Source organism: Sylvia atricapilla, chromosome 2 (assembly GCF_009819655.1).
Source record: "Sylvia atricapilla isolate bSylAtr1 chromosome 2, bSylAtr1.pri, whole genome shotgun sequence".
Taxonomy (NCBI): Eukaryota; Metazoa; Chordata; class Aves; order Passeriformes; family Sylviidae; genus Sylvia; species Sylvia atricapilla.
This window is the reverse complement of record NC_089141.1, coordinates 102,850,961-102,868,658: the sequence shown is the minus strand read 5'-3', so window position 1 is coordinate 102,868,658 and position 17,698 is coordinate 102,850,961. Positions and strand designations below refer to the sequence as shown.

The window sequence follows — 17,698 nt, the reverse complement described above, 5'->3', positions numbered from 1 at the left end:
AAAAAAGATGGCTGAAGGACAGCTACTGTTCAGCAGCTGTGTGCAGCTTATAAGAAGAGTATTTAAGATGTTTTCTGCATTTCATTTGAACCAGATGTTCTTTGATTTCATTTTTAAACAACATGCCTTTTCTGAGGCTTTCCTAGAAAGAGCATTGTCTTTTGCCATGTCTGATGACTAATTCAAATTGATAATAATTTCAGGAAATGGTTAACGTGTGTTACAAAGATTTTAATTATTCTGTCTGTGACTATCATGTATTAATAAGCCATTTCCCAATCTGAAACTGGGAAATCAGTAATTCAAAGAGGAAAACACTGAAGTGCATGAAGTAAAGAAATTAAACAAAACAAACTAAACCCACAACTTTAATTTAGATACTCTTTCCCTGCACTTACTAATCTTGAGTAAAACGCACAAAATAAACTAGATATAATCTCTCAAATTCTCAACAAAGATTCTTATTAAAACAGCTGCAAGAAGTGTGCACAGGGCACAGGGAGGCAGAAGATCATATCTGATTATAATCATTGCTTTCCTGCCTGCTTCAGTGCACCCAACATGGTCATACAAACACCACTGAAATGTGGCAGGTTTTTTTTCACTGCAAACCTTTTCTGTATTTTTTTCCCTAATGAGGAACATACAAAGCTCATATAAACTCAACAGACAAATGAAACTTGAATTGCAGAAAAAGCAAATTTTAAAACTTTAATGCATCCTATTCTCCCACAGGTACTTGTTCATCGAATTTTCCTCAAGACCTGCAAATCAGAGGTTTTTCATCACAACAGTCTCTATAAACAGCTACAGTCTATTTTTTTCACCAGAGAAGGAAATGTTAAAAACAATAAACCAAAGCTTTTTTAGATGCATTGTTTGTTTTTTTCTTCATATCTACTTGAAAAGAAAACAAACCAACCTACCATCCTAAGGGAAAATAACAATATTACAAGAAAATATATTATGTGATGGAATGAGAAATTTGATCCACTTTCCAAAACTGGACCATTACAAACTGAAGAATTATATATATCTTGTTGACACAGTCATTTACAGAGATTCAGATTATGAAACCACTGCAATGACACCAAGCTCCTAGTTGGAAGATCTACCTGTCAAAAGTGCTCAAAATCCATCATGCTAGAAGTGTTCTAAGGAAAAACTGAGCTAACTTGCAACAATAAGATAATAACAATATAAAAAATATAATAAAAATAAAATAAATTTAAATTAAAATAAAATAAAATAAAAAATCCCCAATGCATTACCCTGTCAATTATAAATTTGGTGGGTTTCTCAGAGGAAAAGGAGCTTTCAGTTTGTGAAGACTTTGCTAGGTGTGATATGTCTGATATGTTTATGTGAAATGAGAACTTGGGCAGCATTACTGTACTCCAAATTCATGGGTGCCTTCCCATCTAACACACCTGAGAGAGTCCTTTCCAATCCATCATACACTCTACACCAGCAGCATGTTTGTCCTTTCTTTTGTCTGAAAATAATATAAAAATTCTCTTTCTTTAACTGTCTAATTGGTGGTAGCAATCTCCCATTCTCATTCCCCCATTGCCATCCTACACATAAAACAACATTTCCCTTCCCTGCCCAAGGTTTGACACTCCAAGAAAAAAAAATCCTCAGAGAACAGAAATGAGACATTTCAGTACACAGGGAAGATGATCAGACACTATCAGTGAGATGCTCATTCTACATTTTGTCTCTTTAATTCTTATTTATAATTGACAAATTAACCTTGGGACGATATTGCAGAGAGCGGAACACAAAATAAGAATGGCAACAGAAAAACGGAAAGAAAAGCAATTATGCAGCATTGTCACATTTGAAATAAGGTTGTATAATAGAGTCAAAACAGATGAACTCATTTTGTGCACCTTGCAACGCTTATATGCACTCCCTCCTCTGTCAAAACCTGCATCCTCTCAGTTTACTCACCTTCATGCTATGGACACAGAGATCACAGCACAAGAGTGAGGAGACAACTGAGCCAGCACAAAACCACAAACCAGCTCAGCTGCCAGCAGCTCTTCAGCCACAGAGACTGCGAGCCCCTGCTGCAGCTGGGCAGCCCTGGGGGGCTGCAGGGCCTCGGGTTCCTCTGCTGCCTGGGACAGGAATCCAGGTCTTTTCTCAACGCTGCTGATGTGAGCACATGTCCAGTAAGGTGAAAAAAACTGCAGATGTATTATGGGGGTTCCCAATACCTCTGAGGGTCCAGCCCTTGCAGGGAAATGGCTTAAATCAATTAGCGAGACAGAATGATCAGATATGTCTTGAAAAATCAAAAAGGTTTTAAAAAGGAAAGAAAATAATACAAACAGAAAGACCAAAGCCAAGCACAGTATAGGGACAGGTCCCATACACTTTCTATAACACCCCGAAAATGTACCAAGCGTCTTTGTTCTCTCTTTTCAGTACTCAATAGTTCAGGTGGGCTATTTGGCCCCTGTACCAATGAAATCAGCAGCAGGCTTTGAGCTACACTTTCCAAGGCAAATCAATGCCTCTGTGCCAATTACTGTCAGGACAAAAAGATGTTTCTGGCTCCTTTACTTTAGAAGAAATGCAAGGGATGAGTCTTAAACATTTCCCTATGTAGAAACACCTGCTGAGGGTATGGAGTGCATGCCAACAATGCATGTTTGAGAAGGTGAAATGACATCATATATGACATCTGAATTTAATAGTATATATTGCATAACATATAGCTTTAGACTGAAGTTTGCCTCCAACAAAAAAAAAAACACAAAAAACCAAACTAACTACTTTAAGAATATTTTTCGTAGTATTTTAATTCATTAATTTAGAAAGAGTCTGGAAGATTACATTGTATGACGTAAGATCAATAGTAAGGTGAATAAACTGTAGACGTATGTTTAAGATGAAATTATATCATATATGACATCTAAATTTAATAGTATATATTAAAATTGTTGAGCACTGTCAAAAATGTTCAACATCCATCATGCTAGAACTGTTCTAAGGAAAAACTGAGCTAAATTGTACCAATACAATAATAAAATAAGGTAAAATATAAAAATCCCCAATACATAACTCTGTCAATTATCAATCTGATGGGTTTCTCAGAGGAAGGGAGCTTTAAGTTTGTGGAGACTTTGCCAGGTATGATACATCTGATGTGTTTATGTGAAAGAAAGAACCTGGGCAACATTAGGCTCTCAACTGTCACTGTTGGAAGTATTTGCTTACTTTATAAATGTAAGTCTCTAGATATTCAAAGATATAAATGTAAGTCTTTAGATATTCAAAGGCTTTTTGGGAGCCTACATTGAGGAAAGAAGGTCTTTCCTTCTCGGGAAAAGAGATTTCAGAGTATTCTTTACAAGGTAATGACCTGAGCTTTCTGTCACTTTTTAAACCCATTTTAAAACACTTGTGTGTAAACTACACTGTAGTATCAGCAGAGGTAATTATTTTCAGTCTTCAATGTCAATACAATGACAAGGTGTCATTTGTTATCTCTATGGCTCTATATAACTCATTGCAGAATTTAACAATATATTACCCATTTGACTAAATTAATTATGATACATTAGCAAAATATATAAACAAATGAAACCAGGCACAAAATCACACCTATTTTACTAACAGCTCTCATTTTAATGATGTGTTCCACTTGTTGCGATTAGCACTTGGTAGTTGGGGAATTAACCAGTTCTAGGCTATCAGTACGAATTACAATAACTTCCAGCACTATTTTTATTTACATCTTTGTTGTCTTCTAGATGCAAAAATAGTTTTGAATAGTTCCGAATAAGGCCTTGAAATTCTCAAGGAAAAGTTAATAGCTTTCTGAGCATCCTTTGACTTGTTTTTCAAACATGTAGATTTTAAGAACACTTCTTTATAGAGTAAGAAGATTCTTACATATAAGTACTTCAGACTACATTATGTATGATCTTATGTCATACAGTGTAATCTTCCAGACTCTCTGAATTAATGAATTAAAATACGACAAAAAATATTCCTGAAGCAATTGGTTTGGTTTTGCTTTGGTTGTGGGGTTTTTTTTGTTGGAGACAAACATAAGTCTAAAGCTACATGTTATGTCATATATACTAATAAATTTAGATACCATATCTTATATACTATAATGCCTTTTACAACAGCATGGATCAGAAGGGCACATACAAAGCTATCAATTCAGAAAGAAAAGTAGATTAACAATACACAATAAAATTAGACATAAAAGATTTAGCTTCTCTGCTGAATTTTCAGTGGATGTGGAAAGTTAAGCAAAAAAAAAGGCACACAATCTGAGTTCTCATTCTTAATAATGACTCAGCAGAAATTCGTATGTCTTATAAATTTATACTCTTATTCTGAACAAATAATAAATATATTATGCCACTCAATTAAAAATATATAAAACCACACAAAACAAATGTCCAGGGGAATAGTAAAGCTAGCATGACTAAGACAATAAAAGGTAAAAACATATTACAAAGTCCCTGGCAAAATACAGAATGAAAATTACTATTATCTAATGAAACTGTTCCTTATCCTACTCAGGAATATTATAAAAATAAAGAAAAAAGACATAAGAGAACTGAGCTGAAATATGGGTCAGTGCTGATTTACATGTGTGTCAGAATTTTACTTGATCAGATTCTTCATTGAGCAGTTTATTTATCTAGCATGCTTTTTCTACACAACCCATGCAAATTAAGCAGTAAACAGTAGTAAAGGCATCATAAATTTCACACTGTCGACAGCAAACATAAACTTCATCTCCATCTCTTTACATTATCTTCACAGATCTCTTTGTTTCCAGTCTGGAAATGGTGGAGTTCCTTCAGGTGGCAATGGAAATAGCCAAGATGTTCCTCACTACTTTTTGGACCCTCTGGTTTAATCTTCAGTGTGGGTTTCCAGACCATACACTTTATCAACACATGACAAGTAAAGCAGTCACTTGCATTTCTAGAGAACAAAGATACAAAAGTTTCTTAAATCTCCTTTTCTGGAAGCACTCAGTGGTTTTGGTTTAAGAATAGAAAAAGGATAGATGGATGGATGCAAGGACGGATGGATGGGGAGAGAGACAGATAAATCAATCAATAGATAGAGAGATATGCACTTATTTTTCCTTCTCTTTTATGAAAGATAGAATTTGCAAAGAGGAGTAAGATCCACGTTAGACATTTTCATCTTAGGTCTTTATCCTGGCTTAGCTTCAGATGGCAACAAAGTGCCAAACAGCTGCTCAACTCACCAGTGGGATTACGATGAGAATCAGAAGAAAAGTATAAGAACATTTTAATAACTGAAATAAAATAAAATCCAATAATAAATATAGAACCAGAATTATTTGAGTTGCAAGGGACTTTAAAAATCATCTAGTTGGAACCCCCTGTCATGGGCAGGGGCATCTTCCACTAGATCAGGTTGCTCAAAGTCCCATTCCCCCTGGCCTAGAACACTTCAAGAGTTGGGGTGTCCACAGTTCCTTTGGACAACTTCCTGACCCTCATCCACTCTCAGAGAATAAGAAATTCAAATAAAATGGTATGCTAAATTTTCAAGGGGAGGGGTATTTTCTGCCAAATTTCTATACTCTTAACAAGAGAAGGGAAAAAACAGAGATAAATAAAACATAAGAAAGAAAAGTGATGCACAATGCAATTGCCCACCACCCACTGACTGATGCTCAGCCAGTACCCAAATAACAATCAGCCCCTTCTGCCAAACTCTCCCCAGTTAATACACTGGGCATGACATTTTATGGTATGGAATTTCCCTTTGGCAAGTCTGGGTCAGACATCCTGACTGTAATCCCTCACAGATTCTTGTGCACCTCCTCAATAGCAGAGTATGAGACATCAAAGTAGCCATGACCTACTATAAGCACTGCACTGCAAAACTGAAATAACTGTGTGTTATCAGCATTAGTCTCATAAAAAAAAAAAAAAAAAAAAAAAAAAAAAAAAAAAAAAAAAAAAAAAACACCACAGCACTGTAATAGCTACTAAGAAGAAAACTAACTCTATCTCGTACAAAACCAGGACAATTTTAAAATTCTGTAATCATCCAATGTTCCAATGATCTAATCTGTTTAGCTTTCCACTAATACCTACCCAGACTGACTTCGTATAGTCAATAAAATTGTCAGGTAATTTGAGACGCTTCTATCACTCATAGCAGTTGACAAGTGTAAGTGAAGAAAGAGGAAATACTGAAAAAATCTTTCTTCTCCAGATTGCATCTGGATTGGTTTATTCCTTCCTATTTATGCATCAAGATGGTGTGTGCTCAATCTCAGATCTCTGAATTTGGTTCATTTCCCTGGACTTGCAGTTCTGTTGAAATTAATTTTGAGTCAAGTGTTTTTATTAGCATAACACACTGTAACTGAAGAAATTTTAGAGCTATATCCAGCTCTCTGTGTAGGAATATACTAATTTTCAATTAAATCAGTGTAGATATCTTTATATCTTCAGGGCCAGAGACTTCAGTGTTTCTGTTAGGTGAGACTTGACTTGCTTTTGGCTCAGACCACTGGGGTGAGATCAAGTACAAGTGGGCTGAGTCAAGCCCTAGAAACACACTGTTAAAGTGAACTAAATTTTTCTTTAAAAACTCTGATGATCATCGCTGAACAAAATCTCGTGTGTCAGGACAGTATATATTAGTCTGAGGCAGGATCCCATGGGAGGCAGCTCAGAAGGACAGTGGCACAGAGCAGCTGATCAAGAACAACCCAAAGAACACAGATGAACAGCTACAATGTGCAGAAATCTAAGTAAGAGTGGTCAAAGGCAAGCATGGATAAAAAAGGCACTTAAGAATGAACTCAAAAAAAGAAGTATTCAGGAGTGTGGACAAGGACAGGACTCCTGGCAGGAATGTGGAGATGATGTTTTAACTTAAGGAGAAGATTTAGGAAAGACATATCTCAGCTGGCACTGAAACTGGGAAGGGATGTGAAGGGCAACAACCAGGCATTCCATGTATATGTCACCAACAGAATTAAATTACAATAAGTATAGGACCCCTATTTAATGGGGCCAGAGACCAAATGGCAAAAGACATAGAAAGGCTGACTTTCCATCTATGCATGATGTCATTATTTTATACAAAGGAATTACTGGATTTGTGAACAAGAGTACCAGAGTTGAGGAAATTTACCTTAAATGTAGCAAGGTCTTCCACACAAATTCCCAAAAGATCTTATTACCAATAGGAAATAAAACTTTGATGGGTGGACAGTTAGGCAAGCAGAAAATTATTTCAAAATTACCAAACTGAAAAGGCTGTAATTGGAGGTTTGATGGAAAATTGCCAGCAATACTCAGAAGGAGGAATTATACTGGGGCAAACACTGTTTTTTGTTTTTATAACTGCCCTGAATGGTAAGATGCAGTGCATCATGAGAAAGTTTATGGATAACATCAAACTAGAGGAGTGTTAATGATACCAAACCAACAAGTTTTCTGCAGAGGAGGACCTTGTAAGTCAGGGGAAATGAATTTACAAGAAATTTATCAGGCTCAGCCATAGGAAATTTCAACTTCTGCAGCTCAGAGGACTAACTCAAGAACTGTTACGGGCTGGTGGATGACTGGCTGTAAAGTAGCTTTGCAGGGAGCAAAGAAAGCAAACCACATCCTGAGCTGTGCTGTCAAGTGTACAGCTGGCAGATTGAGAGATATGACACTCCTGTTTTCTCAGCCCTGGTGAAAGACATCTGGAGTGCTCAGTCCAGTTGTGGCCTCCTCAGTTTAAGAGAGATGAACACGTTGGAATGAGCCCAGCTCACTGTTAGGGGTGCGGGGTGCATGGCATACCAGGAGAGATGGGACAACTGGGTTTGTTCACTCAGGAAGAGCAGAGTAAGGAAGAAACTAAAGAGAGAGTACAAAGGATGTAAAGCCAGGTGCTTTGAAAGTGTGCAGCCAAAGCACAAGAGACAGCTGACACAAATTGCCCCATAAATGGAAGTTCTGTAAGAGAGAAAAGGTCTTAATAGCAAGGGTTTTAGAACATTGAAGCAGGTACACACAGAGGAGATTTAAATTATATCCTTGGACATAGCAAAAATCAGGCCGTCTCACGCAGGGAGTTGAATTAGGCTTCCCTCTCAACCTAAATTACTCCTGATTCTATCACCTATTTTTTTTTTTTTATTTTTGCACTGAAAATATATTTGTCTTCAAATTTTACAATAAAAAATACATATTAATTTAACATGAAGCAAAATATATTCTGACATAGCATATGATGGGAAAACATAGACAGAATTATTTATAGCTACAGTTTCATAGAAGAAAACAAGGATGAATTCCATGGGATTTGATCCCAACACTGGAACCACAAATTATTTTTATTTATTTATTTTCAAAGATAACTATACACTTCATGTTCTAATTCCTAAAAGTTTAAAATTAACATCTAGCTATTTTTCATAAAGCAGCTAGTATAGTAAATAATTCATGAGGATTTTCATTTTCAAATTTAACAAATAATATTCTGGATCTCTTCTTATAGTCATAAAAACCCAGAGAAAAGTTCCCACTGTAGCACATCTACACTTCCTTCTTTCTGAACAACAACTTGACACTTAGAATGTCATCCCATGCAACTGAAACTGTCAAACTATTTCTTCTTTTCTTACTTATTTATGTGTGGATTTTGGAGTGTTGACTGCAAAATTTCTCCATGAAAAGCATTTCAGAATTATTATTCAAACTTACCGTGACTACACAATGATATTTAAGATCTTTTTAAAGGACATTTTAGAAAACAGGTATGCTAATAATAATAAAATTCAAAAGTTCTATTGCAGGTAAATTCAATGAACTACTTCACATTTATGTGCTGAGGAGTCTCCATGTGGATCTTGAGCTTAAATATGGTACTCAGAAATTAAAGGAACAACCAGTCAATGTGCTGTTTGTGTTGAAGAAGAACAACTTACTTTAAAAATACTGAGTAACAAATTTGTTTAATGCGTTAATCACAAAGTAGCAGCAAGCCCTGTCAACAACACAATTCAACAAATAAATCTGAATAATGAAAATGTATATGCTGATATTGCACTCCATTCATACACAGTGCATTAACAAACAAATTACATAGAGTAAACAAATTAAGTTTTGCTGACATATTTCCCAGGCATCAGTTATCACTGACAGAATATTTACATTTACAAATAGGTTTCTCTAAGAAATATGAGGAATATTGTTTTGTACAAGGGTACACTTCATGTCTGATCTGTAATAAAGCCTGTCTCTATAGGCACCAAGGAACTTGTGATTTTGAGGACATACTTATCTTTGTCCTTAAAACAGAATTGCATCCCGGCTCACCAGAAAAACATGTAAAATGAAAAGATTTCTCAAACATATTTAAAAATCATCTATACATTTTCTCCTCAGCCTTCTGAGAGTAAACAATGAAAGAATAATAAGAAAATCAACCAAATAATTTTGCAAATAGAAATCAAGATCCAAGAACTTTTGCTTTCATTGGCGTAATTAAGGATAACCCTGAAAAACTGCTAGGTGTAGAATTATATCATCAGCTGTGTCATTAGGATACCTGATTACATATTACACATCATGAGTTTTAAGATGGATGTGTACTTGTAACAAGATTAGACACACTATGCTGACCTTTCAGAGGTAGTCATTCTCATAAATTGACTTTCCCCAAATGAAATGCCTTTTAGTCATTTCTCAGAAGCCCTAGGTGAATTTCCCTTAAGTTCTGAGTCTGCAGTGAAGATGGTACTGTTCACATCATGGAAACTTGCTTACAAATTTGGAGCCATACATTTTGCTTCCTTCAAGAAGAGAGATTCCACAGAGGCACACTTCATAAAGGTCACCAAGCTCCTCCAGTCTTTACAGGTCTACAGCTTTCCTTCTCCTCGCCTAACACTTCTCCCACAGTCTCAACACTATTTTGCTCCAAAATTTCTAGAAAGAGAGGAAATGTACTGCCTTAGCTATGAAACTCCTAAGGGATTCTAAGCCTTTGAGACAGAAACATATATCCTTGATGTCATGGGTTTAATGTGCAAGTACTTCTCTGCATCCTGTGAAATGACAGATTTTCAAAACAAATGTTACACATTACAAAGGAACATAGCAAGCTCCATAAAATATTATACTTCCATTTATAACTGAAGGACTCTTAAGATACAGGGAGCTGAAATTACTCCAGAATTATTAACATGATTATTTATTAGAATAATAATTCTAAGCAAAATTGATGGGTATGCACTTTCTTTCTCTTGCTGGTATAGACATCAGAATATGTCCCTTAGCAGTAAACACAAAAAAATTAATCATATTTCTATACAGGAACAGAAGTATATAAAATGTGTTGTGAAACAAAGAATGCATCTTTACTCAGAGTAATTTAAAATACAATTTGGATATGACAACAACCAGCTCTAATGCTTCTGTTTCTTGCATAAACCTCAAAAGCACAGTAGATCTTGCTTTAATATATTTGTCCTCCTCCATTAAAAAAGTTCACCTGTGCCTTTTTTCTTCTGAGGCAGAGAAATCATTCAAGAGGCATGTATTTCTGAGCTTAATCACAGTCCTTGCTAAATCCTCTATACAGAAAGTCAACAGACTGTGTTAATTGGACCAAACCTTTGTACCACACACATCTCTCTGAACTGCTTAGCTGTGAACAAAGTATATTTATAGTTCTACTTGTGGTGTACATAACTACTCACCCAGGATCAGATCTCTCCTCTGTGGGCTAGAGGACTCCACAATGAACTTCTTTTTCTCCAAAATCTAACTCTAATAAAGCTTTCCAGTTATTTCCATATTATTCAGGTTCCCATCACTGTTGATCTTCTTTCAGCTTTAGCCCCTTGCAAATCACACAACTGATAGAATAAGAATTCAAGGAGAACTTCTTAAACACAGCTTTTTCTGTTGAGTCTCCTAAAAAATATTGCAGAGCTACAAAGCAATTAATTTCTGCCAGGACCCCTCAGAGTTTTCACCTGTATTTTGTTTGAATTAAGATTTTCACGGGAATTACCTTGAGTACCCGTGTCTTCAGGTGTTACTCCTGATGTATCTAGGCTGATTCCCTTGCTGTGGAATTACTCCAGGTGGGGAGAATTGCAAATTAAAGAGTAAAACTCATGGATTGAAATAAAAATTTTATTAAAAAAAGAAATATACATATATTATAATAATTAGTGGCAACAATGCTAACTATAAATTTTAATAACAATAAATGTAATGAAAAAGGAATATAAAGAAGAATAAAATCCAAGAGGAACAAGTGATACATAATATAATTGCTCAGCAGCTGCTGACCAATGTCCAGTCAGCCCATTCCTGAGCAGTCATTGGTGGCTGCTTGATGTTTTCTCCCAATTTATATACTGATGTTCTATGGTATGGAATAATATCCAGGTCTTTGCCATGACCACATGGCTCCAGGCCCTGCCCCCTCATGGCCACCGTGAAAATTTAACCCAGTCCTTGGCCAAAACCAGGACATGCACACATGGTATAAAACAGAGTCCAGAGTCAGTAGCAGCTCCATCCTTTTACAATCCTTTACCACTCCATCTGCAAAGCAAACACTCTGTTTTCCCAATGAAAATTAAAGCTCTAAAGCTGTGTCAAAAGTGTGAGAGGAATCCATAAAGTGACAGTGCACAGTTCTTAAAATAGCATGTGCCTCCTGGAAAAAGTGAGTTATTGGGAGGAATTATATGAGGAGAACTATAGCTTGTTAGAGAAGGATACACAGTGTGTAGCTAGAAATAGGATTAGAAAGACTAGGGAGTCAGAGAAAGAAGGAAAAAAAAAAAAACTTCAACCATCCATCAGCTGTTTATCAGACAGAATGAAAAAATCAGATTGCTTATAAATATTTGAAGTAGAGATTAAAGAAAGAAAATATAAAGTTTGCTTATGCAAGACTCGTATGACAGACGCAAATAGCTCTGTGACAGGCAGGAATGTCAACCTTTGGACAACATTGATGCAGAGAGTTAAGAGTAAAGCAATGCTTTACAGCAATGCAGAAAAGTCAGACACAAGAGGCTATATGCCATGAAGTAGATCACCAGAAGAGGAGTTTGTGCTTTAGTTTTCAGGACTGCAATAAGAGGTCAGGCTGCCAGAGTGTAGCTGAAAAAGCAAATGTATCTGACAGCTCCAGTTCTCTACAGTCACTGAATCATAAGGTGATCTGGGAGTGATCTGGGTTATAGAACCCAACAAGACATTCACAAGGCTTTCTGTCCCAGGCAGAGAGATCAGGCTGTATCTTGGTCTTGCTAACACCTCTGATTGTGACAAGAGCCTTCAGGACCCAGGATACTGCAGCTTGTCTCTCAAAGAGGGCTCAAAGTGCATTTGAAATTGGCTCTCCCACAAAGCTCATTACCAGCTCAGCTAGGGTAGAGAGATACACAAAGCCACAGCCTCTCCTGACCCTCTCCTGACAGTTCAGCAGCAAGCACTCACAAGGACACCAAATATATTTACCCAGTGACACTTCTCTGGGCATCTTAAATCTTCAGCAATGCAGTGCAATTAATTGTGAGGACACCCAACACAGTAAAGACTGCTGACCTAGGAAAGATAAATGAAAGGCAGGAGTGTTTAAGAGGTATTTGTTGATGCCTTAGCTAAAACCAGATAGAAGTCAGAGGATTTGCTTGACCAGACATACTTCAAGATAAAATGCTGGGCTCCTTGAACAATATATTGTTAAGATCTTTTATTATTCTGTGACAATTCAGAAACTGTTAGTCAAGAAATGATATGTGATATCAATACATGACAAGAAGAAAAATGAATATGTGGGTACAGCACATTTTGATAACATCAGTAGTTCAGACGAGGAAAACCCTGGGTGTGGTGGGAGAAGAAGGAGATTGCAAATCTCGTTCGATTATTCATACACAGGTGGGGGACAGGCAATCTACATAATAATTTTTAATCCCATTTTCTCATAGAAAGAAATCATATCACATATGGAAGTGAAATACCTGCAGGTGTCAGTTTGGAAAAAAAAATTAGAGATTCACGAAGAGATAGAAGTGAAAGCAAAATCTGTTTCCTCATAAAAGTGGACATGATATTTCTGGGAAAAAAAAGTGTAGAAATTAATTTTGTTTCAGCAAGGGACAGTTATATAAGGGTACATAAAGATATAGCCAATGGTGTGATCTGAAGAAAGCATGTCCTCCATCACAGCCCAGATGGGTATTGTTGCTCTTTTGACAAAAATAACTGCAGTCCTCATGTCCAACAGCATGGGTATATAAAAATGGGAGTATGGAACAGGCCTATTACTAAAGGCCATTGCCTGTACCAGGATCTTGGAAACCATGGATTTCTAGAGCTATTGATGGAAGGAGAAATGGTGACATAGGGTGCAGCCACAGCAGTCAGAAGCAAGATCTACCCAACAATTCCTTCCCTGCAATCTCCAGGTGACATTTTAGCTCTCCACCACCTTTCAAATAAGGAAGTTTTACAAAAACTGTTTCAATATACCTCAATTCATTGCCGTGATCAGTAGCACAGCTAGTGAATTCTTAGTTCATAGGTGAACGTAGCTTAGCCACATAGGATTTTCTTTCCCTACACTCCTTGTTCTCCTCCTTGCTTTTCAGCAAAGATTATTTTCTACAACATGCTTATATTTGGGACAACCCTGAGGGAATTTACTACAATGATTTTTTGTTTAAAAAAATTAAAAGTAGGGATTGTTTTTTGTAGCACAGAAGAAGAAAATTTTAAATGTTGAAATCGTCAGTGAAAAACATTCAGTTATTTGATACCCAGGAAACATCACTGGGATGTTGATGACTACCAACTAGTGTGTGTTGATTAACAGGGGCACGTTTGGAATCACAGTAGCTGTTCTCATTGGTTACCAGAAGTGAAAATAGCAGCCCAGTGCTGTCATGGGATTCATAATTTTGTGCAACGTCTCTGTAGCACACAGCCCTGAGCCCTCCTAACATGGAACAGGTTGAGAAAAAAAAAAAAAAAAAAAAAAAAAAAAAAAAAAAAAAAAAAAAAAAAAAAAAAAAAAAAAAAACAAGAAATCATCCATGGAGTCATTCAGATGAGTGGGGGTGCCAGTACTGTGAAGAGGCACTTGTGCCCACATCTGTTCTTGGACTCTACTTATGGTTTTCACAGTCCCTCAGGTTTCTTTTCATGCACAAGTCTCTCCAAAACTACCAGCGACATTTCCCTCTGTCCATAGGCCATGCATATAATTTTCCCTCAAAAAGACAGGTTTTGACTGACAATTACTCTAGCCTGCTTATGCACCTCCAAAAAGAATGGTATAGAATATGTTTCACACATCCAGCCTTCACTAAGTCAACTTTTCAGACTATAGTTATCTATTATTTATTCCCAGGCTTTTCTCAGTTTACTGAAAATATTATTTGAAATATATTTTTTGCTTCTCTGCAAGATCATTCTTGAGTTAAATTATTTTTCTCTGACACCACTTGATGTAACCAAGATTTTCAAAGTGCTTGTTTTCAATTACTTATTTGTAAAGCAGAAGCAAGAGTTTTTCAGCCTTGTAGTTATATACCATAAAGAATAATAAATTACAATTTGCAGGATGCTTGAGAATGATGAGTGAGTTAAGTGGTTTTGAAAAAATTTCATTTTAAATTGCCACTTACTTTTGGCTCTTCAGGTTTACTCCTAAACCTCTATGGTCTGAATAAAGCTTTTTTTTCTGTTCAGAGACACCTTTAGAATGAGCCAACAATAATTAATTTCTTTTTATTCTTACTGACTTTTTTTTTTTCTGAGAAGTAGTTCTGAAAATGTTACTATTATCTTGTTTTCATACTGGATCTGAGTTCTTCCTTGTCTTTATCTGTCTTTATGCAATCTCTTCCACATCTTCAATATGAATTTGATAAGAAATGAGTTCTTGATTCACAGCAGGAAAGTGGAAATATACAGAAAAAAAAATAAGAAAGGAATCCAAAAGAAAAAAAAGCACATAATTCTTGACAAGGGGAACTCATATGAAGCTCACTTTTCTTCTACCTACTTTGCTCACATAAACAAGAGCATAAATTAATTTTTATATGATATCATTCCATTCCTTTCATTGAGATGGTTTAGTTGAAATTCATAGATGAGAGAGTGTCCAGAGTAACAGAAAAAAAAACAGTTCCACTAGAGGCTGTCATCTTTACCATCCTCAAAGTAACAAGATTTTGATGTGATTTCATCCAGTTCCATTACCTTTTAGTTGTCAATGGGTTATCTTAATTAAAAAGTAAATAAATAAATAAATAAAAACAGTGCAAGAACTCTCACAGTTGATATGTAGCTTGCTGAAGCTTGTTCAGCATCCTACACGTTGCAGAGACATGGCACAAAATAGTTAATTGGAGTGCTGACATGAGTTACATGGCTATGACTAGAATTCTGCTGCCATCAAGAGCATTTTTCTTTTATAGCAGATCACAGACATCAGTAATTGGATTATTGTCATGGTGAATTTTCACTGAAACAATAACTTCAGCTCCCTCTATATAGAAAAGCCTCTAAATGATAAATTACACTTTACTTACTCTTTTTGTAGTGAAGTAGGTCAGTGTATTTTATTCTAATATTGATGTTGCTGGCCTCTTGCAGAAAACATTCAGTGTGTTGACTGCAGAGAGGCTCATTAGCACAATAAGGGGTGAAATTGCATGTGCTCTTCTCTTAAAGACATTTTTGCAGCCTCATTTTTGCTTTTAAAAAAGAAATTTCACACATAAAGGCAATATTACTGGAGAAATTAACCAAATCAAATCAGAACATATTTGTTTTCTTCTGCTCTGAATGTCTGGGACTCAAAGGAATTATTTACAGCTTTGTTATACTGGTGTAGAGAAAACTGATAGGATGCAGAACAATCTCTTCCAAAGCATCAAAAGAAACACTAGATCCCGAGGAAACAGGCACCTCATAATAACCTCAGCCCTGCTGTGCAAAATTCATCTGGACTGGCCACTCACTGACTTTTTGTACACTGCAAAGTCTACTAATGACCTTAAAAATATGTGACATGGCTCTCACTGGATGCTCTAGCAGTCTAAAATCAATTTATGTGAGGATTTTATTAATAAGCACTGTGGATGTCTTCCCTTTGGCAGGACAAAACCCTGGCAACACTTAAACAGCACCTTTAGTCAAGAGATGGTTGTTCACATATCAGGAAGGAAAGACTAGACAGCAACAATAAAAGGTGGTACATGTCTTATTTCTACAGATTGAAAAACTGAGACATAGAGGAGGAAAGGGATTCACTGAACCACTCAGCTTCTGGTGGAGCTTGAACAAAGCTTGGTATTCCAGCTTTCCACATAATGTCTTAACCACAAACTGGTCAGAGTTGCATCCATCCTCTAGTGAATTAGTCATTCTTTAAACTTTTAGTAAACATAAGGATAGAGAAGAAACTATCAATTTAAAACTCAAATAAATTGGAAATGTTGATGATGCTACCTAAATTCTGTCCCTTCCTCATCTCTTGGCTAAAGGTGTTCATCCACATATCATCAAAATCCTTTGCTCAACACCAGAAAAATTATGAAAAGTAGCCAGTCTTCGTGGCACTTTTCTGATGTTCAACACATCCAACTTGAGTGATGATTTTTCTTCTAAAGGTGGATGAGCTTCCAGCCCAATCAACAGAATAACACCATGGCCACACCTGGGAGAGGACTGTCCAGCTCTGCTCTGCACTGGGGCAGCCTCACTTGGAGTATTGTCCACAGTTTTGGGCAACACAATGTAAGAAAAATATTCAGCTGTAAAGAGTATCCAAAAAAAAGGCAACAAAGATACTGAAGGGCCTTGAGGGGAAACTGTGTGAAGAGCAGCTCAGGTCACTTGGTCTGTTCAGCCTGGAGAGGACTGAGGACAGACCTCACCGCAGTTACAACTTCCTCGTCAGGTGAAGAGGAGAGGCAGGAACTGATCTCTGCTCCGTGGTGACAGTGACAGACCCAAGCAAATGGCCTGAAGTTGTGTCAGAGGAGGTTTAGGTTGGGTATCAGGAAAAGGTTCTTCAACCAGAGGGTGGCTGGGCACTGGAACAGGCTCTGGAACAGGGAAGTGGTCACAGCACCAGCCTGACAAAGCTCAAGAAGCATTTGGAAAATGCTTTCAGGCACATGTGTGATGCTTGGAGTGTCCTGTATAGGGCCAGGAGTTGGACTCAATCCTTCCAACCCAGAATATTCTGTGATTCTATCACCCATCACCTTATTAAAGGAAATATTCCCATAACACTCAGCTGTTTGTAGTCTGATGTCCTTCAAGTATGTATTTCTGGAATCCAATTGCTTCAGAAATTCAAAGGCTCAGAATTTCAGACATTTCTATCACAGTGCCAGAGCCAGGCTTGCATCCAGACCTTCTGAAACAATGGATTTTGTGTCAAGTTAATGAGAGGAATGTGAGTGAAAGAGAGACTGTAGCTGTAAATACATTGTTATCTGGTAATACCGAGATATTCCTAGCTCCAATTCAGAGGTGGTCTTTCTGAATATAGTGACAGTACTGATCTTTATAATACAATAACAGCAAGCTGGAATAAAAATAATATAACCAAATAAATTGTACAGTTCAAAAAAAGGCTTTTGAGTTGCAGTTACAAAAATTAGATTGGGCTG

General features: G+C 36.6%; 1 long non-coding RNA gene across 1 annotated transcript in view; it reads left to right on the top strand.

Annotated features, from left to right (window-relative positions):
• The window catches only part of LOC136358130 (uncharacterized), a 311,359-nt gene extending 297,264 nt beyond the window's left edge, over window positions 1-14,095 (top strand). The window contains exon 2 of the long non-coding RNA XR_010743010.1: window positions 14,025-14,095. This is a non-coding gene — a long non-coding RNA (uncharacterized lncRNA). The remainder of the gene's footprint in view (window positions 1-14,024) is intronic.
• Window positions 14,096-17,698: the final 3,603 nt, after the last annotated feature.